The sequence below is a fragment of the Macaca thibetana genome, chromosome 7 (genome assembly GCF_024542745.1).
Source record: "Macaca thibetana thibetana isolate TM-01 chromosome 7, ASM2454274v1, whole genome shotgun sequence".
NCBI lineage: Eukaryota > Metazoa > Chordata > Mammalia > Primates > Cercopithecidae > Macaca > Macaca thibetana.
Genome location: NC_065584.1, coordinates 56,060,345 through 56,086,818, shown reverse-complemented (window position 1 = coordinate 56,086,818; position 26,474 = coordinate 56,060,345). Strand labels below are relative to the sequence as shown.

Sequence of the window (26,474 nt, the reverse complement as noted above, 5' to 3'; positions counted from 1 at the left end):
CAGGCATCATTTTACCAAAGGGCCACCAGATGGCTGTCATCTGGCAGAAGTCTACTTCCTGGGCTTTCTAGATGCATACGTGACTATCTCTGGGAGCATTCAACCTCCAAAGAAGAGTTCTACTAATTATGTCTGTCTAAATAATCTGATAAATTTAAATTTCAAGTGACAGCAGTTAGTTCACATTGTAAATATAAAACTCTGTTTGTTTGTACTAAATTTAAACCAAATTGCCTACTGTGTCCCAGGAAATATTTTAGCCAGTTACTTTTGATTTTCACAATTGGGCTATGTAGAAATTTCTTTTGGAGATAATTAATTGGAAGCACTTACAAGTTTGTAGCTTTAATTACATACTGCTGTAGTCTGCTCCTGGTTAAAAAGGCACCCGATAGGCCGGGCACGGTGGCTCACACCTGTAATCTCAGCACTTTGGGAGGCTGAGTTGGGCAGATCACCTGAGGTCGGGAGTTTGAGACCAGCCTGACCAACATGGAGAAAGCTCGTCTCTACTAAAAACACAAAATTAGCTGAGCATGGTGGCGTATGTCTGTAATCCCAGCTACTCGGGAGGCTGAGGCAGGAGAATCACTTAACTAGGGAGGCGGAGGTTGCGGTGAGCAGAGATTGCGCTATTGCATTCCAGCCTGGGCAACAAGAGTGAAACTCTCAAAAAAAAAAAGCCCCTAATAAATAGTAGTGATATGTTAAAGAAAAAATGCTACTGTTGAAGTTGCTGTTAATTACATGTTGGGTACTGCTTACTTCCTATGTAAGATCCAAATTCTTTGGATGATTTGTTCAAAGGCTGGAACAAGAGATATGCAGAGGCACTTTATAATCACCTCTTGCCTTCTGAGGTAGTCATTTGTACCTACCTCAGCTACTCATAAGCTCCTTCAAAACTAGGGCTAAGTATTGATCACCTTTGTTTTTCCCATGCAGTGGCCAAAGGGCCTTGCCTCAACACATTTTGGTGAATTGGTTAAACAAGGTACACCTCTGCGGTTCCTATGCCTTAACTGGAGGCTTAGACTGGAATCACAGAATAGTCAGAATGTGCCATCTTGATTACTGCTTCCTTTCTACCCACAGACATCAATAGTAAAATGAGACACTTTTGTTCTCTCAGATTTCTGTATTTTAATGCACTATAAATTATGTATTTTAATGCACTGTATTCATTTTTCATATCAATCACTGAATAATTAGAAGGTATTTCTTCTTAACAAGTGTCAAAACATTTCATAGCCCCAGTTTACTTTGTAGAATTTTACATTGTGAGTAGGTGAGAGCCTTAATCATCAGAGTAAAACCTTAAGTGCTAAAATCCACTCTGTGGTGACATTTACTTAATTGCTTTACAAGACTGAGGCTCAGTCAAGTTTGTCTTCCTCAGCAACTCTTCTTTTTTGTCTTATTATGCATTTAGACGGAGTCCCTGGTGGGCCAGGGGACGGGGTATTGGCATTAGACAAGGTTTCTATTCCAAAGGAGATTTAGTCTGTTATTATGTCTAAACTTTCCAATTCGTAGTCCATTCTAGTTTTTAGGAGGATTAACGTACATCTTATCTGCAATATAGTAATATTAGCCTTATCCATCATTGGAGAGTGAGTTCACCACCTAGTTCTTTCCTGACCTGCCCCTATCTCCTTCTCTACCCCTTCCACCATACTCCATAGCTTCAACCAAAATTTCTACTCAAGTGGCTTCCAAATCCAGATCTAAATCTCTGACCTTTATTCTAAACCCAAGATGCCTGCTTTTCCAGACTCACGAATTTTACTTTTTGAGGAACCATATTATTTTTTCCTGACACTTATCACGATGCTTTGTAGGCGATAAGAAAGTAATAAACCGGGCATGGTGGCATGTCCCTATAATCCCAGCTACTCTGAGGCTGAGTGGGGAGGATTGCTTCAGCCCTAGAATGTGAGTCCAGCCTGGGCAACATAGTAAGACCCTGTCTGAAAAGAAGAAAAGAAGAAGGAAGAAAGGAAAAAAGGAAGGAAGGAAATGAACAAATGAAGCTTTATTCACAATAGCCAAGATATGTAATCAACCTAGGTGTCCATCAATGGATGAGAAAATACAGTATACATATATATATGCGCATTGGAATATTATTCAGCCTTTAAAAAGAAGAAGGAAATCCTGTCACTTTCTTTTTTTCTTTTTTTGAGACGGAGTCTCACTCTGTCGCCCAGGCTGGAGTGCAGTGGCCCGATCTCGGCTCACTGCAACCTCCACCTCCTGGGTTCAAGCGATTCTCCTGCCTCAGCCTCCTGAGTAGCTGGGACCACAGGTGCCCGCCACCACACCTGGCTGATTTTTTGCATTTTTAGTAGAGACGGGGTTTCACCGTGCAAGCCAGGATGGTCTCGATAATCCTGTCACTTTCAATGACATGGATGAACCTGGAGGACATTATGCTAAGTGGTGTAAGCCAGGCACAGAAAGCCAAATACAGTATGATCTCACGGGTTTGTAGAATCTGAAAAAGTAAAACTCAACTAGTGGAATAGTGGTTATCAGCGACAAGGGCAAGGCTGGGGCAGGGTGATGGTAGGGAGAGAGATTGGAAAATGTTCTTCAAAGGATACAAAATTTCAGACAGGAAACAAAAATTCAGGACATCTGTACAACAAGGTGACTAGAGTTAATAACAATGTATTGTATACTTGAAAATTGCTAAGAGAATAGATTTTAAATATTCTCACCACAAAAAAATAAGTACGTGAGGTAATAGATATGTTAATTAGCTTGATTTAGCCCTTCCTCAGTGTATTCATATATCAAAATACCATGTTGGAACACAAAGAAGGGAAAAACAGACACCAGGATCTACTTGAAGGTCAAGAGTGGGAGGAGGGAGAGGATGGAAAAACTACCTTTTGGGTGCTAGGCTTACTACCTAGGTGACAAAATAATTTGTATACCAAGCCCCTGTGACACACAACTTACCTATATAACAAACCTGCATGTGTACCCCTGAACTAAAATAAAAGTTAAAAAAAAAAAGACAATTGGTAAGGAAAGTACAATTATTATTTGAGGCTTTCATGAAGATACCAAAAGATATAAAGACAATTTTTTGTCAATAACTTGTTTACAACTGTATAGTTGTCTTTTCTCAATAAATCATTGAATTCCTTAAAAAATATGTTATACACCATTAATATATACAATTTTCATTTTTTAATAAATGCCTTTGTAAAAATTAAATGAGGCTAGGCATGGTGGCTCACGCCTGTAATCCCAGCACTTTGGGAGGCTGAGGTGGGTGGATCTCCTGAGGTCAGGAGTTTGAGACCAGCCTGGCCAACATGGTGAAACCCTGTCTCTACTGAAAATATAAAAATTAGCCGGGCATGGTGGCACATGCCTGTAATCCCAGCTACTCAGGAGGCTGAGGCAGGAGAATCGCTTGAACCTGGGAGGTGGAGGTTGCAGTGAGCTGAGATTGTGCCATTGTACTCCAGCCTGGGTGACAGAGTGAGACTCTGTCTCAAAAAAAAAAAAAAAAAAATTAGCAAATGAATAAGTATATAATATGGAAAACAAAAGCAAACTCTCTTAGGAGCTAAAAATTTTAGCCATTTTAAATAAGAAGTCTCCAAAAATGTCATAATATAATATAATTATATAATTACACGCCTTTCCCAACAAAATCTACTAAACATAATTTAATCTTTTTTCTTTTCATTTTCTTTTTTTTTCTTTTTACTTAGAGACCACCCTTATGAATATCAGTTACTGTATAACATGCGATAACATAGTAGCCCTTAGGTGTTTTAATCATTTGAGAAAATTTGCCCTCCTCTAAAGGAGTTCTTTTGTCTGCTTTTCATATTCTTCACTGTCAGGATGCCAGCTGTCATTTCTTGCTGTCACTGGTGTCTGTACCGCCAGCATCAGCCCCACCCTTGTTCCCTGATTGTACCACTCCTTGCTGAATTTTATGACTTAACCGCTGTGAGTTAGGAAACCCTATAGCTATGTTTGTAGACATTTCTAAACAAAAAGTAAGCTCTAAGCAAGGCCTTGAGGAGTTATTTTATGAGTACAGTGTGTGGATTGGTTTCAGTCCATTTTATCCACACTGAAACAGTTTGTTGCTGCATTTCTTAGTTTAACTGTCCTAGATAAATGAAGTTGCTAGATGAGAGAAAGTTGCATATCAACATACCCTGGCAAATAGGCCTTCATTTGATTTGATACCTACTCTCTGATTCTAGAGAATATACTAACTCTCACTCAGAAAAGAAATAAGATCTGTAAATGTAAATTCAATAGGAAAATATTATTTTTTCCATCCATCTCCCTACTTAAAGTTCATAATTTTTGCCTTCTTCTGCAAGACTTCAACCATCATTGCTTTCAGTGTTTCTCAAAGTGTGGTCCTTAGACCAACTGCATCGGAAACACTCAGATTGCATGTTAACAAGCAGATTCTTTGGTCCTACCCTTGGTCAATCCAATCAAAATCCTCCAGTGGTGATGGTATATTCCAGGTTGTTTTTTTTTAAGCAAGCCCTCCTTGTGATAAATTTTCAGGCATATGAGAGTTTATATCACCAAGCTAGAATGACTCCTCTGACATTCTTCATAATTCTCTTCCACCAACCCTTCCTCCTATCTCTATGCTTTCTTTTCCAGTTTCATACTTTTTGCTTATCCACTGTTTCTTGAATTTTCTCTTCTCCAGACCTCCAAATTCAGAACCTTCCTTGGAATGTTTTATGACCATCAGTCTTTCCCTAATCAAGAACAAATAAGGTAATCATTTTTTTCCTGAACATACAATTCCTGCAATATACCTATCCCCTTCCCTGAGCCTGCAAGATTGATAGATAGGTTATACAAAGTGACGGAAACACTTTTTCTGGGAGTTTTTTCAGAAGTGAGTATAAGCACAGTCATGTTCATAGGTAGAAAGAGAACTAGATGACTTATAAAGCCATTTCCAGTCCTGCCTAGAGTCTTCACATTGTAAATACTAACTTAATTTATTAATTTTCTGTCCTTTCCTTTTTAAGACATTTCTGTTGGTCTTTTGTCTTTATATTTTGAAGCTTTTCTATCCTGGGACTATGCTTTATAATCATGTTGTATCTCTTATAATAGTAGACACTAGCAATCTGCAATACATTTATGGACATGGAATAAATCCGTATTGATCTATACTTTGCATCCTTGTTTTCTGTACCACAATTGAGGTGTGAGAAGGCAGAGTCTCACCTAATACAATGAAATAAACATCACCCAACACAAAATTGAATTTTTATGCTTATTTAAATTTTCTCTGATAAGAAATTCTTAAAATAAAAGGTTTTATATCAGTGTCATATATTCATGTACCAAATTACACCTTGAATGGAGTAGTAATAGTAATATTCATGTAGGCCGGCAACAGTGTTTCAGAAGCTGCATGGAAGACAGACAGGCCTGGTAACAGCCAAGCGGGCAGGTGATCTCTGTTGACATCCCACTCCTTTGCATTGATCCTACTTTCTTTGTTTGTTTGTTTTTTGAGACCAAGTTTCGCTCTTGTTGCCCAAGGTGGTGTGCAATACCATCATCTCAGTTCACTGCAATCTCTGCCTCCTGTGTTCCAGTGATTCTCTTGCCTCGGCCTCCCGAGTAGCTGGGATTACAGGCATGCGCCCCCATGCCCGGCTAATTTTTGTATTTTAGTAGAGACAGGGTTACATCATGTTGATCAGGCTGGTCTCGAACTCCTGACTTCAGGTGATCCAACTTCCTCAGCCTCCCAAAGTGCTGGAATTACAGGCATGAGTCACCACACCTGGCCAATCCCACTTTTTAGGTACCCAGAGTCCTCTCAAAGGTGCCCTTCCTACATCCTACCATGACCTGTTCACCCATGAATTTCTCCAAACTCCAAAATTACTCTTGGTTTCTTTTTAATAAAAGTTTCCAGTCTATCATATTGGTATTAGGGAGAAAGTAATCTGATGTTTGCATTTTATTTAAAAAGTTTATTGAATAAAATTAATGTCAGATTATTGACATCTATATGGTCCACATTCTTAAGCCCCTCTTCCTGCTGTCAGAAGACTATGAGTTAGTGACTTGCCACCCCACTTGAAAATGTCTTGGTTTGGGGAAGACAGAGCTAAATTGTGAGTACAGAATATTTGCCCTTTGAATCTAGGTAACTTAAGATGAAGTGTTTCTGTAGGAGGCAGTTACACCAGCTGCCTTTCAAGAATGAATCAGGATTCAGATGAATTCAGCCACACATGATTTCTTTATATCAATGACAACATTAATTTCTCAGACTATCAATATGGTCTTTCTCTTGTGGCCTCTAACCCTAACCCTGTTACAAAGAAGGCATTTTTAATCACTGAGGGCTAAAATATAGAATTGAATAAAGGCAAGCAATTCCATTTGGAACGTCCCATCAGCATTGGAAGGGACTTCCTTTGTACTGCAGCCTGTTGTGGCTAAGCACTAAGAATGTATTGTGAACTACCAGTGCTCAGAGAGCAGCGGGGGAAGTATCTTCTCTAGACAACAACGGCTGAAGCTGTGAATCATGCATTTAAGTAACAGAGTTGTAGGCAAATACAGTAGACTTGTAAGCAAAAATTATATTGAATTTGACAACAGGCTTGGGTGGTTTATTTATTTATTTATTTATTTATTTTGATGACTTCAACCTGATATTGACCTGATAAGCTCAGAAAAATAGTCTTGAGCTGAAAAGCACTCATTTCCCAGCAGAGGTTTCCATGTTAATGGATATGTCAACCTTATTCAGTGAAAAAGAAGGTCAAGGGCATCCAAATAATACATATAACCCTTTCAGGCTATTTTAATTGAGTTTTTCAGTATCATAATTCACTAAGAAGAAAAAGGGAAGAAATCAGCTCACATTCATTTTGATTGTTATCCCAATTGAAAAAAAATACATGTTTAGTTTATCTTTGCTAGAAAACCTGATTTTGTAGAACGATCCCGGTGTTAAACCATTTTCTAAAACTACATTTTCAGAATTAGCCAGTTCAGTTTCTTTTTCTATTCTGTAGAATTTGGCCAGAATCAAAGATTCCCACCCTGGCTTTGTTATCTGCCTTTTAGGGTCCAAGTCTGTCATCAATTGCTCCTTCAGCTCCAAGATGACTTGAGCGATGAGTATTTGAGGAAGCAAAGAGCACTGCAAAGTAAATATCCATCTTTCACCCCCACATTTCTATCCTGCCCATCCCTGCATCTGCAGGCTCCATGATCAAAAATAAATATCTTGCTTCCTTAATCAGAATTTAGGTATCAACCAAAGATTGCCTGGATCCAGGGACTAATGGGAGTAGGTCACAGGAGATTAGATCTAGATCTTACCCAGATGGACAATCTCTATCTAGGAGGTCATGCATGGTACCATTTATCAGGAAGCAGAAGATAGCATGCATATTGCTCAGGCCACATGGCACCCTGGGATCTTCAAGCTGGCCCAGGTATATGTACTGTGGAGACACAGTTTTGTAAAAACTCTGATGCCAAAGTAGTTCAGAATGAGTAGGAGTGGGAAGTCAATCATGCATGGGGAGTGCATGAGCCCCCTGAAGTGTGAGCCTAGATAAAGCTTCTCCAGTTTATTTCTTGGCAAAGAATATTCCCTCACTCCAACCCAAGGGCAATTTCTATACAGTAGCTAAATATCTAAACAGGTTATCTAATGGATTGGGAAAATATATTACCAAGAAGATCTGATTCAGGACAGCTTTCTTCCAGCATAAGACTTGATAACCTGAATTAAATTAAACCTGATGGGTTAATTAAGAAGCACAATTTGCATGATAGTAATTATTAATTACTCCAGTTACTATTGCTGCACAAGAAACCACCCCAAAACTTAGTGGCACAAAATAGACATTTATGATACTCTTGGATATAGAATTCTCTGCTGGTCAATAATTCAGACGGGACATAGAAAGGATAGTTTGTCTCTTTGCACAATGTCTGGGACCTCAGCTAGGGAGACTCATGACCTGGGGGTGATTTGATGACTCAGGGCTGAACTGATTTTGAGGTTTCTTTCTGCCATGTCTGACAGTTGATGTTGACTGTAGGCAGAGAGCACAGTAGACTGCTGACCGATGTGTAGCACCTCCAGCATGGCAGCCTCAGAAGAGCCAGACTTCTTCCATGGTGACTAGCTCCTCCCAGAGTGAGTATCCCAAGAGAACCAGGAGGAAGCTTTATGACCTTTTCTGACCTAGCCTCATACAGCATCATTCCCATAGTAAAAGAATTATCACTTACAAGTCCAGATTCAAGGGGCAGAGTGAAAGACCCCATCTCTCAATGTGTCAGATAATTTTTATATAAAATTTAAATATATTTTCAAATTGCTTCATTCATATAAGGCATAGCCATCAAGAGCTAGAGCCATGGTAGAAAAAAGCTACTGTGGCCGGGTATGGTGGCTCATGCTTGTAATCCCAGCACTTTGGGAGGCCAACGGGGATGGATCACTTGAAGTCGGGAGTTCGAGACCATCCTGGCCAACATGGCAAAAACCTGTCTCTACTAAAAATCCAAAAATTAACTGGGCATGGTGGTGGGTGCCTGTAATCCCAGCTACTCTAGAGGCTGAGGCACGAGAATCACTTGAACCTGGGAGGCAGAGGTTGCAGTGAGCCAAGGTCACGCCACTGCACTCCAGCCGGGGCAATAGAGCGAGACTCAGTCTCAAAAAAAAAAAAAAAAAGAAAGAAAGAAAGAAAAAAGAAAAAAGTTTCTGTGGTTGCAACACAACTTTGATGTAATGCATAGCTCAGTAACAACTCAGAAGTGAAGAAAGTATACAGAAGGTCTATGATTATACTAATGGCTATGAAAAATGCTTAATATAATCAAGCTTGGAAAGTCCATTTTTATTCACTGATAGTAAGGTTTCTAACTATACACTGAGAGATATTTAGAAAGAATTTTATTTTCAGAATTCCCACAAGATTAATAACTTTGTGATCACAAGTCATAAACTTTCAAGTTCTAATCACTTTTACCTCTTGAAAACAATTGTTTTATTACCATTTCTAAACTTTTTATCACGGAAAATTTCTTTTCGGGTATGCAGCTAGGTACTGATTTCATTTATTACAGCTCTAGTCACTATTTATCCTACTCCTTGTTCAATATTACTTCACATCCCCACAGAGGGGCCTGATTTCCTCCACCAGCCTCCCTTGGTCATGTTCAAGTTTCACACTGCATTTGATTGAGCCTCTCTTTACACGGTACTTATATTTGTCGTTACTTTTAAACATGTAAATTCCTAAGCTTGGAGAGTCTTCTCATTAGGGCCAGGGAAAATGCATTCGTGTTGCTGTCTTTGATCTCTGAGGTGGTATGTGATTTAAGTTTGCCTCAGATCCTCAGTTTCCTCTCTACAATAATGAATTTGGGCAGAAACCTGTATGATCTAGTTTTAGACAAAAATCTCTTTTTTAAAGGTTTTAAATGAGATGAAAAAGAAATTGGCCTCTTTGAGAAGAGAGGAAGTAAAAATGGAGCGACCTGAAGGGACCCAGGGAGATTAAGCGGCCTCCATTTTGAGCAGGCAGCTCTGGGGTCTGAGAGGGCTGACCGAGGGCGGCTTTGACAGAGAGAGATTATGGACAGCAGCAGCTCAGAATAAGAGGTGGTTTAAAGGATATAATTAACAATCCTCTTCTGAAAAGCAGCACAACAGCCTTAGAAAGAGAGGTCAAGGGCCCTTTTGGAAAGGCCTCAGGGCAACAACCTCTTCTAAGCAAATGTTTAAATAAGCAGTTCTCATAACAGTTAAAGGGTGACTTCACCTGCATGTAGGAGCTTGTATTTGCTAAACTCAGGTACCATGTCACTCACAGAAAAAGTTTATCAACACGTGGGATATTTTCCTAAGTAAAAATACAGGAAAAGAAATGTATGTGCATTTTCTATGTGTATATATTTAAAGAGAATCAAAAACACAGGGAAGTGATTTTTCACGACAGTAATAATGGCAGACCTGTTCATGATGCTTTACTTGCCACGGTGTACTGTCCAGCTTGCATTCATTTCTGTTTGTAAAACCTATAAAAGTCTTGAGCGAAAACTTCCTTGGAAAAGCTTTTATAATTCAAAAGTCATCAACTCAAAAGACCGGGTTTGGCTCCTTGGATGGCACTGCCTCAGGGCCTCCTCCCTTTGTTCTTCTGTGTTCACAGAGAAAGGAGGTGGAGCCAAGGAAGATGAAAGTTCTTGACACTAATGCCTGGCAGGACAAGTCTGGCAACTTTCAGAACAATGCAAATTGAATGGCCAAATTAGACAGTTTTTCCCAAACTGAAATGACTTCTTCACAGAACGTTGTAACACTTGGCTTACGCGTGCCAAACACTAGTGTAACTCACTTGGGGGCAGCTGTAGTTGAGCTCTAGTAAGCTTCTAGGTGCTGCTGGAACGGTACCGGATTAGCCCACTGGGTTCAAGTACCAAGAATTGATGGTATGAGGTAAGGCATGCTCTTCTAGGCTTCTTGCCCAAAGGTAGTTTGGGTTTGTTTTTAAATATTTGAAAAGAAAAAACCCTTTTCACTTTCAGTCTTGAGCAATAGACAAGAGGTTTCTGATGGGGGTGATGGTGATGGTGGTGGTGCTGGTGGTGGGGGCAGGTAGTTGTGGGTCATCCTTGTTTTGTTTAAATGAATCACCAAGAGCTAGACAATGCCATGGTAAAAAAAAATAGGCTCTGAAGATCTAGCCCAACCACCTCCATTAACAATGAAGGAAGTGGGGCCTCAGGGAACAGCAGCAGTTCTAGAGGTGGGAGGCCTTCGATGGAAGTATGAATTGGGGCACTTTGTGTTGTTATGTTCCCTCATTTGAGGATCAAAAACCAGGAAAGTTTAATGGATCTCTCCAAGTTCACAGAGCTGTTTATTAAAAGAGTCAAGACAGTGGCAGGGTGCGGTGGCTCACGCCTGTAATCCTAGCACTTTGGGAGGCCGAGGCGGGCAGATCACAAGGTCAGGAGATCGAGACCATCCTGGCTAATGTGGTAAAACTCCATCTCTACTAAAAATACAAAAACATTAGCCGGGCGTGGTGGTGGGCACCCGTAGTCCCAGCTACTCAGGAGGCTGAGGCAGGAGAATGGTGTCAACCCAGGAGGTCGAGCTTGCAGTGAGCCGAGATCATGCCAGTGCACTCCAGCCTGGGCGAAAGAGGGAGACTCCATCTCAAGACAAAGCCCACTGGGCTAAAGAAATGTATGCATTTAGGATAGTCAAATGAACAAATGAATGACCATTCCAGTACCAGCATGAAAACTCATTCCAAATTGAGCACATGCAGCTTGCATTGACCAACCACTTGGATGCGCCCTACATTTCCTCAGAACAAACAGTAAAGAATCGATTGTCCACAGTAAAGACCCATACAGATGTATCTGGCTTTACAGAATACACAGTGCTGCTTTTCAGGTAGATTTGACCATATTTTAAATATATATGAACAACTCTGCTTTGAAAAATTCTTTGTAAAATAGGGACATTTTCTGAAAAATAGGATAAGCAACCTCAATTTATCTGCTTTTCAATCCGAATTTTCCCATGTAATATTTGTTTCACCTGGGTCTTTTTAAATTCATCGAGCTGCAAGAGTTAATGAAGCTCCAACCTTCCTACACAGTAGCCAGGCAACCCACCGTCCTCGGATATGCATTTTGAGTTATTATCCCCAATGTATCCAGTTGGTGCAAAAGGAATTGCAGTTTTGCCATTACTTTTTACCACAATTGCTTTTGCACCAACCCAATACTTTCAAAACCGAAAGTTAAACTATTTGCATGTGTTGTCCATGATAGTTTCCTTTCTAGACTAAGAAGAAAGTTTTGTAAAGTATCCTTCTGTGTATAAGTTGTTTTGCCTTGCAGAAGTTGGACTGAGAGCGCAGGATCGCTTGTTTTCATAGAACTGGTTGAGGTTGAGCATTTGTCACAGGCCCCCTATGCAGGAGGCTCTGTTAAGGCACAGCAGGGATTGAAAACGCCCACAAGAGCCAGACATTTGCTACAGATGAGCAAAGCAAAAGGTTGAGCGAGAGAAGCAACAGGAAGTGGGACGGGAGGTGGGAAAGGAGTAGTTAGTGCCCCATCTGATGGGATGGGTGCTACTTAGCTCCAATTCATGCAGAAACATAGGCCAGTTACCATGCAGAAACACAGGACAGATTTTGACAGACTCTTCATTTTTTAAAAGAAAAAAATGTATTTTAATGTAAAACTTCCGACTTGTTAATGTTGACAACTAACTCAAATTTGTTTTGAAATGTGTGAAGGTCAAATTAAAAAGTCCCTTGACCCTCTGGTTACCAGCATGAGACTTCTAGACACTACCATGACTACCCATCCACTTTTGTGTATGGTTTCTTTTAGGGACAAGGTTTCACTCTGTCACCCAGACTGGAGTACAATGGAGGCATCGGAGCTCACTGCAACCTCCAACTCCTGGGCTCCAGTGATCCTTCTGCCCCAGTCCCCTTAGTAGCTAGGACTATAGCCATGTGCCAACATGCCTGGCTAATTGTTTTGTAGAGACAGTGTCTTGCTTGCTATGTTGCCCAGGCTGATCTCAAACTGCAGGCCTCCAGCCATCCTCCTGTCTTGGCCTCCCAAAGTGCTAGGATTACAGATATGAGCCACTATGCCCTGCCCCACCCATCTTTTTGTAGAAATCATATGCATCCTTTATTCTTTTTCTTGATCACATCCTTAAAGCTATCCCCAACACGCTGACATCATACATCTGTAAGGTCTGTATTGCACAGTTAATGCTTAACTCTCTCCTTTCTTTGTTTCTAATTATTTCTTGTGTACAGATTGTGTATTCAGACTTGATCATAAGCACTTCCAGAACAAGACTCATATCTAATACTTCTTTTATAGCTGTCTCAAAGCTCAATAAATGTTTGCAGTTGGTATTTTCCTTAATAAAGGGAAAAGAAAATAGTCTTTGCTGACACACAAATAGGTAGCTATACTAGGAATGAGTGTCGTGTCTCGAAGTTCCTGAATTTCTAGCCTAGGCAAGCTAACAAGTTAACATCTGTGGGCATCTTGCCCTGACGAGCTGAGAAGCGCTGGCTTGCCATAAATGTTTAAGAAGAAAGCACTTGGCAAAATAGCTATGAGTTCATTTATGTCTTTTCTAGAATAAAAATATCGTAGGCTATATTTAGTCTCGTGGAGGTGATGTTGTTCCTTACAAGCCTTGACTGTGAATGAGAAATTTTCTGAGCCAATTCCTGTCTGCAGGAAACCTTCCATTGATTTAGGCATTAGAAGAACGATAGGTCCAGCTAAAGAATGTCAAGCCCCTGTTTTGTATTCACAAGTCAGAACTCTCTGGGCCTTCTTCTTACAGTGTTTTGGAGGAGTACAGGGTGAGCTGTAAGCAGCGTTAATTCAGAAACAGGTGTAATGGGAGGAGAAATGGAGCAAGCATTGAAGCTCAAGAAAAGAGTGACCACTATCTTTGTCCCTGTATGGAAGTGAGGAGGGGTGACTAAGAAATGGCAAACACTGCAAGGCCCGTTAAAGTTATCTCTCTGTGGCCAGTAGTAGGCCAAAAATCCAGAACAGCTGGGCATGTGTGCCAGGCTGCCCAAGGATGGTTCTGGGAGTGGTTTGAATTGTCCAGCACCATTTGTAAGTGAAGAAGAAGTATGGAAACAATGACCTCTATAGATCCCTAAGTCCAATGGGCTTGATATGATAGGGGATCAAGAGGCTACGGTGAAGGGACCAGCTCTGGTATGAATTGATTGCCTGACCAAAGGAAAACATTGTATTTCTTCCCTTACCTGGAAATGCTAATAAAATATCCAGAAAGGCTTTTACTTTTTTTTTTTTTTTTTTTTTTTTTTTTTTGAGATGGAGTTTTGCCCTTGTTGCCCAGGCTGGAGTGCAATGGCGCAAGCTCAGCTCACTGCAACCTCTGCCTCCCGGGTTCAAGCAATTCTCCTGCCTCATCCTCCTGAGGAGCTGGGATTACAAGCCTGTGCCACCATGCCCGGCTAATTTTTGTATTTTTAATAGAGACAGGGTTTCACCACATTGGCCAGGCTGGTCTTGAACTCCTGACCTCAGGTGATTCCCCGACCTCTGCCACCCAAAGTGCTGGGATTACAGGCGTAAGCCCAGCCAGAAAGGTTTTTACTGAAGAAGCCCTATCTTCATACTAGCCCTCACAAACACTACACAGAGGTGCCTCTCAGACATTTCTTTATAGTTCTCAGAGTTTCCCAAATTGTTTAGTAATCAGAAAAAGAAATAAATTATCAAATAAACAGACAACAGCCTTGCATTAGGAAGCAGACTTTGGAATGCCAAAAAAAAAAAAAAGAAAATGATAACCAAAATACTTTTGTTACTAAAAATAGTGCCTTAACTTAGGCAAACAATACCAGGGTCAGAATAAACACTAATTAACATTGTTTAGAATATTTTATCGTAACTCTTGACATTATTGTCAGTTTCTATTTAATAATAGAATTTATTGTTGAATCACAAAATTTTATTTTCTTTCTTTCTTTTTTTTTTTTTTTTTTTTTGAATCTTACTCTGTTGCCCAGGCTGTCGTGCAGTGGTGTGAACACAGCTCACTGCAGCCTTGACCTCCCGAGCTCAAGTGATAGTTCCACCTCAGCCTTCCTGGTAGCTGGGACTACAAGCATGTCACCCTGCTTAGCTAATTTTTGTATTTTTTGTGGAGACAGGGTTTCGTCATGTTGCCCAGGCTGGTCTCAAACTCCTAGGCTCAAGTGATGTGCCCACGTCAACCTCCCAAACAGCTGAGATTACAGGAATGAGCCATCATGCCCGGCCAGAATTTTCTTTTTAACTTGTCACATTGTTAGTCCAATTGCATTTTCTTCATCTGCAAATTTGTTCAAGTTGCTAATAAACATGATGGAGAAAATAAAATTGATGTATCTTTGAAACGGTGGTGTTTAATCTGTCTAAAAGTTAATGCTAATTATAAAAATAGAGAAATTTATCTTTCTTTTCTTGATTGTTCCTTATTTTTTTCTCAACAGCCTTCACATCAATTTTTTTCTTATGAAGCTTCTTCTGATTGGAAATTTGTCAAATTTCATCAGGTAAAAAGTGCTAAATGTGAATCTGTAAACCTTGTTTCAAAAAAAAAAAAAAAAACAAGTTTAAGAAATCTAAAGATGGTGTCAGTCTTGGACAGATCTCTGGACTGTAATCTGGGAAAGGTCAAATAAGATCTCCAATCATGTGCAATTCCAAATATATTTGAGAGCAGTGGGTCTGAAAATGTGGTTCCCAGACCAGCAGCATCAGCACCACGAGGGAACTTGTTAAAAATGCAAATTTTCAGGCTCTCCACTGTCCTTTAATAACTTTCCAGATACTCTGATGCACATACAGTTTTGAGAACCAGTTTTAGATAGGTTTCATGGACCAAAGGAATAGAAAATATCTCTCTGGGTTGATGGAATTTCATGGACTTAATGTTTCTTCCTTTCTTTTCTCCATTGCCTTTTCTTCCTTCAGGTTCATCCATTCCTCATTTAGCAAGCTAAAGTTTGCTTCATCAAATCACACATTATTCCAAACATACTGTCTTTATGACAACTTAAATTCTAATATGGGACTCCATCAAAACAATGTGTTCAGCAGAAATTGTCAACTAATGAACTGATTTCTATCCCTTGTGAGCTTTGAAAAGGAAAATAGTCATGGAAGACACATCTATAAATGGGTGTCCAGCTACTAGGATGGCTGCCTTTTATAATTAACATCCACGGCATGGCTGGGCATTGTGGCTCATGACTGTAACCCCAGCACTTTGGGAGGCTGAGGCAAGAGAATCACTTGAGGCTAAGAGTTTGGGACTAGCCCGGGCAACATCGTGAGACTTCATCTCTATAAAAAACAAAAAATAAAAATTAGCCAGGCCTGGTAGCACGTGCCTGTGGTCCCAGCTACTTGGGATGCTGAGGCAGGAGGATCACTTGAGCTGAGGAGCTCGACACTGCAGTGTGCCTCTGAAGTCATTTGTAAAGGATTGTATTGTCCTTTATGAAGGATTTATGTTGTCACACAAAATGTGATTCTGTCCTCTTGTAGTGTATAGGGTATGCTGGAGTTCTCCACACTATCCAGTATCACCAGTTCTGAAAACACTTAGCATTTATGTGAAAGATTAGGGAAATTTCCTTCTCCTGAAATCTTTGCAAATTGATGATGTGTTTTGCTTTGTACGTTGAATAGAGGTTAGGGAAATAAATCATTTTTCAAGATCCTCTTCTGGTCCTTTGATCTTCTGTACTGGGGTCACCCAGCTGGCTTTCTGGATTTTGCTCCAAGGGCTGGTGAACATTAGAGGAGCTAATAGCAGGCACTATTCTGTACTCTCCTAGCACTAAGGATAGGCTATGAATGATGCTTTTCCATATTTTATCATGTCCCTAATTCTATCTGGCCTTATGCTGGAGTGCCAGCAGTGGCCAAGGAACTAGAAGAGCAGAGAACAGGGAGGTGACATAATAACAAACCTTCATAGAAGATAAAACATAGTAGTGGTGGTACTGCTGGTCTAGTGGGGATGAGAAAACTTACAGGTAGGTGAGCCATGCAAAGAGAGATACTTGATATCTCCCCTGTCTGCTTGTTTCTAATGAGACCAAGTTTGATGCAACCTTTTTGAATGTATAAATCTATTAATAAAATATTTAATCATGGCTAATATTTATTAAGCCAGGTACTTGCTAAGTACTCCTGGATTATCTGCATTAGTTTTTAGAGCAATCCTCACTAGTACAGTCTATTAGTATCTTCATTTTATAAATGAGGAAACTGAGTCTAAGAGACTCTGATACCTACTTGTCAAGAAATACGTATGATTTGGAGAAGAAATCAGCATATCTTTGCAAACAGTTATATATGATTAGGAAATCTCATTCTAGCATAAGTTGAAATATTTCATAGCATATGCTGGAAAGGTACAGTTACATCTATGGCGTATTGCCCTGTACATGGCTTTGGTGAGAGAAGGGAGACAGAGAGAAAGGGGTTCTTAGAGGGGAGGTATGTAAAACATTAGGATTAAACCAGTGTCCAATAAACAAGAGATTTCTGAGTTTGAATTAGTGACACAGAAAAATGAGAAACATCTGGAATCTGTTCTTTTGCCAGTCAGAAACACAGTTTTGAGTTCCTTTGTTGAATCATTTACTTTGTAAAGACTTATTAAAAATGAATGCCTAAGGTGGTTGAAAAGGGAGCATATTGAATTCAGAAGGCCAAGGCCTTTAAGGGAATCATTTCAAAGAGCTTTTACTTTCCATCAGCTAAGCTTAATGCTGTCTCCTCAAACTAGTCCTTTTGTTCTATTTCAATACATACTTGAGGAGTCAGAGGCTTATAGACCCACTTGAAATTTAACAGTAAATTTTTGGAGAGAGAGAGAAGACTAATCTTCACATTCTTAGGTTTTATCACATGATGCTTTCATAGGCAACACTTTCCCGCCCCACCCCCACTCACAAAAATCATCTGAGAGAAGGGGATCTATCTAGACAATGGTCCTTCAGACACAGCTGAGATATAGAAATGAGGTTGTTTTCTTTGTTCATTTTGGGAGAAGACTCAGTTGCCCTTGATAGTCCTATGATAGGCTTCTAGCTAAGATAGACTATGGAGGATAAAGGGGGTTATGCATCACTTAAATCCCACTTTGTCCTCAGTCAGTGCTTTCAAATGCCCTTGCTGGGTCCCATAACTAGCCACTTACCGGAAGGAAAGCAGGGGTTATAGGCCAATAGGGTGACCTGGTGTTGGGCCATGAGCTGCATCTTTATAAACATGAACCGATTAGCAGGTATTCCCAAATGGGACAAATGCTTCCTTATTGCAGACAGTCTCTAGTATAGTACCACATTCTTTGAGGAAGTAAGTGGAGACCACATCAACACCAGGCTACTGGCAGCAAATGCTTGTAGCCGGGAGCCAGAATAGAGCAAGTCCAGCCTGAGCCTGTGGTCGGCAGTGGAGGAGAAGAGCAGACCGCAGACCTGAGGCAAAGGGCAGCCTGAACAACCAACAACCAGAGCAGCCCTGGCACCTGACACCCAGGAGAGTGGGCCACAGGAAGAGGATCTGAGACAAGAGCCCACAGAGTCTGCAGGAACCAGAGGCACAAGGCACGAGGAATCACAAAGCAAACTTAAGTGCCAACATCAAAGAAGACATTCTAACCCCATTTCCTGTTTCTGGGTTTCTCCACATTCCTATAGCCTTACAGACTGTAAGCCCAGTATGGTGGGAACAGGGAATTGAAGTGGAAAGCACAGGCCAGGGGATCTGATGGGTCTCTTAGATCCCCTGGTAGGGCATGACAACATAGAGAAAGAAGAATCCTTTAAAAGCATTCAACATAACTAGTTTGCCCAGGCAGTTCATGCAGACTGAAACCTCCTCTGTCTTCTGAACTCGGGCATGCCTATCTCATCTCTTCTTTTGAAGCAGAATGCTTTAAATTTTTCTTTTTATCCTGTGAACTTCAACATGCTGCCTCCTTCTGTGACAGAGCTTCTCTTTTGGTCCTCCATGAGTGGATATCACCTTGTACTCCCCTTCACCCCTAAGCTCATGTTCTTCATCTTTTCTTTGACCCTCAGCATGTTATCCCTTGACTCATTCTTCAGTGTTTTCATGTCTATCATCTGCAAAATCTTTTCTGTCTTCATAGTACTTAGGAGACCAGATATACGCACTCTGGGGACAGGAACCCCTCAATATCAAATTAGCCACTTGGGTCATCTTGTCTGGCACGTTGCATAAATGTTGTATGGAAGACAGGTCCTCCTCCCAATTTTGTTTTCCACTGGTCACATGATGTTAGACAAGTCTCTTTCTCTCCTTGTGCCTCTCCTGTCTAATGCAATGAGTTGTAAGAATCAGGTGACATAATAGAGGGGAGAGGATTATACATTTTAAAGCACTATGCAAATGTAAGGTGTTGTTACAATAAAATATGGATCATGGCTTATGTTGGGGCGGGGCTGAGCCTCCTTCAGTCATTCTTTCTTCTTGTTTGTGTAACCTCTGGTGAAATTTTAATAACTGTTGCAAGGCATAGGTTTCAGCACATTCTTTGTTTCTTCTGTTGGTATTCGCAAGGCAGTCACATCTGCCATGAACTAGTCCTTCTCAGAAGGGAGTGGGTGGGAAGACATGTAGCTAAAAAGGGCTGAGGAGCCCTGAGACATCTTAAATAGGAGTCATTTAACTACCCCAATAAAAAAAAAAGAATAGCAAAAATATCACCAAACTCATGGCACAAACAGCCAGTAGCTGAGCACTATGGTTCTTACCATTTGAAATTTCCATTCAACCATGTTTCATCTCCAGCCACATCATCGTGATCATCAAATTTAGCTGAATTACTAGTTCAATGAAGACTCAGTATATAGTTTCGTATATCAGATATGTGCCAAGCCCTATGCTAAGTATACAGCCTTGAGTAATTCACAGATTCTTCCATAAGAAACTCACAAATAAACACACACATAAAAATAAACAATGTTAATGTGATCATTGCTGTAGATCTGGATAATTGCTACATTTAAAGTACTATGACAGTACCTAGGATGGAGCAACTAACTCTGCCGTGGAAAGTAGGAGAGGAGGTAACATGTGACCTGGCCCTTCAAAGATGAACAGAAGTTGGTCAGAAAGTGAGTATAGAGTTATACTCACTGTGTATATAGGCTCTGGGGCCAGCCAACCTAGTTCAAATCCTAGCTCTGCCATTTCTTTTTTCTTTTTTTTTTTTTTTTTAATACTTTAAGTTCTGGGATACATGTGCAGAACGTGCAGGTTTGTTACATAGGTATACACGTGCCTCTGCTATTTCTTAACTATGTAACTTGGCTAGTTACTTGATCTTTTGTTGCCTCAATTTCTTCATCTCTACAACAGGCATTATACCAATAGGGCCTACTCACAGGTTATCATGAGCAGAAATGAGTTCAGGCATGTAAAGCACTCCTAATAGTTCCTATCCTATGGTTAATCACTCAATAAACAGAAGCCATCATTGTTGTTATTATTGTTCTTTGCCAAGTCAACAAGCAGGAAGGAAATTCCTGGAACTCTTAGAGACCTGGTCTCTGAATTTAAGAGACTGATAATAGCATCATTATCATTATGAATAACAGTAAAGCTACCATTGATGCCAGGCACTGGATTCTTGACATATGTGATTTCACTTGGTTTTCATAATAATCCTGAGAGTCAAAAAACTTACACTGAAATATAAATAACACCACAAAGAATATAAAGTAAGTGAAAAATAAGTGGCACAAAGTGGCCACTGGATGAAATAGAATTACATAAGAAGAAATATTTACCATCTAAGTAATGAGGCAAAAGTCAAAAGGATTCCAAAGTGGTAGGTTTAAACCAAAGGAGGTCCGAGGCATTTTTGTTTGTGTATTTTTGTTTTTGTTTCTGTGCATGTTCATTGCCTCTACGCAGAGCATGCCCTTTCCTATTTGCTCTGGTTCTCACCACTTGTGTGATACCCAGCCCTGAAAACACTTGAGTATTGAAGTTTGTGACATGCAGACAAGTTTCTAGAACTTGAGTTTTGCAAATGCTTGCATTTGTTGAATGATGTTTTTTGTGCCAGGAACTATGCTGGGTACTTTCAGACACATGATCTGTGTAACATCCTGAATAAGATATTATGATCCCCAGTTTATAGATGAGGAAACTGAGGCTTGAAGAGGGCAAGACTAAAAATAAAAACAAGATCAGAGGAACCCAAGCAGGGAGGTACATATCATGTTCTGCAATCCATTTGACCAGAGAAGAGGACCCATGCATGGGGAATAGTATGAGTTTGGGTGGAAGAAGTTAATTGACCTTGAAGGCCAGACTTAGGAATATGAATGTGGCTGTGGGAAGGTAATAAATGATAGATTTCCTTTTCTTCTTTACAGCTTTATGAAAACTCATCCACAGCAAACATATAGGCTGGCACAAGGTTTGCTCTAAAGAGGAAGAGATGCTAGGTGGGGCTGAAGATGTATCACTTCTCTTTGGAGAGTGCCCTGCCACAGGCAGGGACAATCTTTCATCTCTCATAAAGGAAAACATAAGGGAGGAGGCACCTTCCAGTAAATATCCTCAGCTGAGTTTTCATATTATATAAAATACATTCAAGGAAACAACCACCCAATTTCTCTCCCTGGATTCCAAGCCTTTGGATATAACTAATATTTAAGTTTTACATTGCAGAGTGCCCTCACAATAAAGAACAATTTCTTTAACCTTTGATCCCAAGATTGTTTTTATAATATTGCTCCTATTTACCTCTCTATCCTCACCTCACTTCACTCCCACAGTCTACCCCAGCTGTGCCGATCCCACGGCTGTTCCTGAAAGCACCAAATTTTCTCCAAGAAAATTGATCAGACCAATGACACCCCCTCATATCCATAATGCCTTGCACTTACTTCTAGGATATAACTTCTCACCAATAATGTGTTTATTTGTTTCCTTTAGATGATAGCTCCATGAAAGTAGGGATTGTGTCCGGTTCTTTGTTGAATACCCTGCATTTAACACATTCCAGCGCATAGTCAATGCTCAAGAACAATTTGTCAAATGATTCAGTGAGAGAAGACATGCTATGATTCTCTGCTTCTTGCTCATTGTTGAATCCTGCTTTTCAACTTGCCAGTGTATTCCTCCTCTCTCACTGTTCACCTGACCCTAGACCCCTCTCCCCTTGCAACTTGATCTTTGATTTCCAGGTCCCTCTCCAGATCTGACATATTCTCTGCCCCATTTACAATCTGACACATGCACACACTCACCACCACTAAAAACAACAAAACCGTCTTCTCTCTCTTTCTTGGGCTCGTCCTTTACCAAAAACCATTGTTATCTGCCAGAGCTCCACTGTTACCCATGAAATGTTCTCGGGACTCACATATCCCCCATTTCCCTCTCAAACCCAACAATAACATTTGAATGGACTAGACTGGAGAAAGAGACAGGGAGGGAAGCCCTAACAACATCCTGATTTTGTGGCATTGTTGTTAGAAGTTTCTGAAGCAAAGGGGAAGTTGTGTGCACCGTGTGTGTGTATTTTTGTGATCTGTCAACCCATAGCTGGGGATTATCTGGTTAACTCTTGTGGAATGAACAACCTGAGAGGAATGTGGACACCTGCCCTGCTTATTGGAAATGGACAGACTCTGGATAGGCCGTCCCAGCTGTAGGGGCACAGGAGGAATTCTGCCCAGCAGGCTCAACCTGGAAGTCCAGTATCAGCAATAATAATTTAGTAGCATAATTACAAACACCTATGAGCACTCCCTATGTCACTGTGCTAAGTGCTTTACATAGATTATCTCAATTATTTCTTACATTAACTCTATAGGGTAGGAGCTCTTATGATTCCCACTTTACAACTAAGGAAAATGAGGCACAGAGAAGTTAAATAGTTTGCACAAGATCACACATTAAGTGATAGAGCCAGAATTTGAACCCAAGAACTGCAACATCAGAACCCTACCCAATATAGAATGGTTCAAAATAGACACCCTTTGATTTTTGAGAGTTAGAATGTGGAAGCATCACAAAAAAGCAACACAATTTTTTCTGTAATATAACCCTCACAGACTGAGGAAAATGAAAGAATCAGGGGTTCTTCAGGACTATATAATGGGTAAAGAGGAAAGATAGTTAAAAGTATTTCTCAACGTGTTGCACTTCCAGCAATTTATCAATTTGTAAATGTATTTCATTACAAATATAGGGAGAATGAGGGAGCACAGTGCTGTCATGCACTGTACTAGATCTATAACTGTTCCTGTGAATTGTGCAGTGTACAGCCTGCTCAACTTTACATGGTAGCCCAAAAATGCAGGCTTCTTTATATCCATAAATTAATATAGGAACTAAATGAAGACCCATTACTAGAGCTTGAGCTAGTGTGGCCTTAAAAAATTAAATAAAAGAGAAAAGATGTGGAAATGATAGACTGGCCGCCACGGTACCATAGAAAGCAGATATATTCACCAATGTGGCCCCAGAGTCTTTCTGCAGCCTCCTCTGCCAAGATGCGTTTCCGTTCAACTATATTAATATCATGTAACCTGCCCCCATTCCCCACACATGCATCTGCCCACACTTCCCACACTGTACAAATGCTTCTGTCTCATCCTCAGTCTCTCCCCCATCTTTCTTTATCCACTACCTCCTCTCTTTCAAGACCTAGACATTCATCCATGCCTCATTCATACATTCATTCAACAAACATTTCTGGAGCACTTGAGGTAGATTCAGAAGTGACCAAGATGAGTAAGGCAGTTCCCCGCTCTCAAGTTTCTAACAATCTAGAGGGAAAATTAAACAAAGTGAGTGCTCTCCAAGAAGTTTTATAATCATTCTCCTTCTCTTTCTTCCCAAGCTAGAAGAAATTCTTATCTTTTGGAGGCATTTACAGTGCTTATCCTTATCAGTCAAGTACCAATTCAAAAGACTTAAAGCAAAACAAATACATGGTGGAGAAACATAGAAAATATTTTGAAAACTATAAATCACTAAGTTTATATGTCTTTATCTATTCTTGGTTCATTTTGTGAAGAGGCAGTAAAATGCTAAGTTAAAGCTCAGTTGATTTTCTCCAGATCCTTGCCGAATTCTTGGCATCACATTCTACCATGTTTCCAGGATTCAGTGTCTAAGCAGTGCTGGTGAAAAGCTCAGTTGAGCAAAAGAACTTTATGTTTTATTCTAACCTGGAAATGCTTCCCCTACCCCCATTAAATCTGTGGAGCTTGAATCAGACAGCTTTATATAGGGTGAAAATAGTGTCATCCCCAAAGAGTAGCAAATCATCATGAGGGAACCACAATAGGTGAAAGACTTTGAAAAAAATCCTCTGTTGTGAATATTAAATCCCAGCTGTCCATGCATGTTCCATTTTGAGACAAAAAGGGCTTATCTTTTATCTTAGTAGACTGTAAGCTCCTTTAGAATAGGACTTGTCTTATTTATTTCTCTAGCCCAAGCTCCTAGCATAGGGCTCAATAAATATTTGTGAAGACATCATCCATACCGACTAAAGTGGAAGTCTATGCTATTTTCTAATAGCTTGTCATGTTCCCTACTGTTCTAGAGAAAGAGCCACTAGAGTTTGTTTCTGTTTTGTTTGTTTATGTGGGGAAGGGCAGAAGGAGAATTTTTTTGCTTTGTTTCTGAGATGTGTCCTAATCCAGTAGAGATCGGGATGAGAGCAATGACTTGTCCGTCAGGATAGTCCATCATCCCACTTAATGACGAAAGATATTGGATGATATTATCTTCCTTGTGATCATCACTCAAGAAAATAATTGCACACTCAGCTTTAGTCCACATTACTTTGGAGTTTTGCTGTATTTTCACCTCCGGCATTGTAACCACACCATTTTATGGCTCCAGACCCACCATGGTGTCCAAAGGCTATGCAGAATCATTAGGAAGCTACCAGCCTTCCCACTAGCCCACACTGCTGCTGCAGTATGCATTTGTCTGGATCACTGGTGAGATCAACTTGCAAACAGGAACTGGCTTATGAAGCCATGCTTGCTCTGAGAAACATAATGGTCATCTCACTACCAGTGGAATGTAATATTTGATGTCATGACACCCTTCCTGTCCAACTTGCCATTGGCAGTTGGTTTGACTTGGTGGTGAGAAGTACAACAAAACAATGAGAAATTTTCCTTCCAGAGCACTTCTTAAGGGAGCTTGGTTGCTTTATTGGAAATTCATACTGCTTAGCTTTCATGAAATGCCCCTTTGGTACATAAGTGAGAAAGTTCAAGGCAAAATAAACACATTTCATCTTGACCATATTTGGAACTCACAATATAAAGGAGTCAAAAGGTAAGATGATGAAATAAGAATATTTTATCATTTTATTCCACACATAGTTTTTACTTTCTCCCCTTTCCTGCAATAACTGCCTCAACATGATGGCACTCATGCATTTTCAAGAGATTTTCATTTTATTATGTATTGAATTATATAAAGTAGTGTCAGTAAATCCATTAGAAATTCTCATTCCCAACTCTTAGAATTCAGCTGTAAAGAGTCAGAAAGAAACCAAGACATTAAGGAGAAGCCAGTGGTTGCAGCTGCAAAGTCTTTATTATGTCTGTTTGTGTCATAATTCTCTTTATTTGCTGAACTAAAATGGCTTAAAGTTGCGGTGCACCAGGTAAGGCCTCCCTTACTGTCTTCAGGTGATTGTTTAGAATAGGTTTGTTTGTTTAGGAATAGCTGCTGTGATGCTTTGAATTCCCTTGCCAGGACATGAAACCATAGAAAATAGTGAAGATCCTTGCTGTTTACTTGGGGAGACATTATCTACATGCACGAAACAATTTAATTCTTAAGATTTATTTAAAATATGTGAAGTGTGGTTGCAATAATAATAATAGATGATATTTACAGAGCACTTACTATGTACCTGGAGCTCTTCCATGTGTTTTACATATATTAACACTTATATTAAACTTCACAACAATCTTGCCAAGTAGCCACTCTTACAATCCATTTTACACAGGGTGAAACTGAGGCATAGAAAGGTTAACTAACCAGCAGCTCGTACGTTGCAGAGCTAGGATTTGACTCCAGGCAGTCTGGTTCCAGGGCCCAGGCTCTTTGGCTACCATGTGTATATACTTTCTGAAGAATTACAGTGGTGCAGCCTGGAGTCACTCAGGAAAGCTGTCAGTGGAAGACATGGTTCCGGTGCAGAACCTTAATGATGGCCTAAGGTTTTGGCTGTGAAGAGGATGGAATTGGACTTTTTAGGAAGCATGAGTAGCAGAAAGAGAAGCTGGGGTTTAGAAATGAATAAGACATGAGAGGGGAGGAATGGCTATCTTGTAAAATGGTGTGAGAAAACTTTTATATAGAGCCTTGAGCACCAGGTTTAAAGTTTGAAACAGAAATCATAGGCAGGTATACAAGCAAGGAATTCATTCATTCGTACATTCATATACTTAAAACACTAGAAGGACCTTAGAGAGCATCAAAGTCAACTCCTCCTTTTGTATTTGTAGAATCTAAAGATCTAGAGGGTTGAAATGACTCCCAGTGTCACTTACCTAGTGGCAGCACTAGAATAGAGCATAACTCTTCTGATTCATCATTTAAGCTTTAAGGCTATTTCCAGTGTTCCAGGACACTCTGAAAGATTCTCCTGGCATTTGGTTCAGCCTGGAAGGGAGAGGCAAGAGGCAAGGTGACCTGTGAGGCATTATTGCAGAATCCAAGTGAAGTACAAGAGGTACACTGGGCTCAGTGAAAATAGAATATTCCAGAGAGGATTGAGAAAGCATGATAGGATATCAATAATAAAGGAACTAAGTTGC

At 40.2% G+C, this 26,474-nt stretch overlaps 1 long non-coding RNA gene across 1 annotated transcript in view; it reads right to left on the bottom strand.

Annotated features, from left to right (window-relative positions):
* Positions 1 to 26,474, bottom strand: part of LOC126958559 (uncharacterized) — a 52,680-nt gene that overhangs the window by 8,200 nt on the left and 18,006 nt on the right. The window contains exon 2 of the long non-coding RNA XR_007727224.1: positions 26,208 to 26,319. This is a non-coding gene — a long non-coding RNA (uncharacterized LOC126958559). The remainder of the gene's footprint in view (positions 1 to 26,207; positions 26,320 to 26,474) is intronic.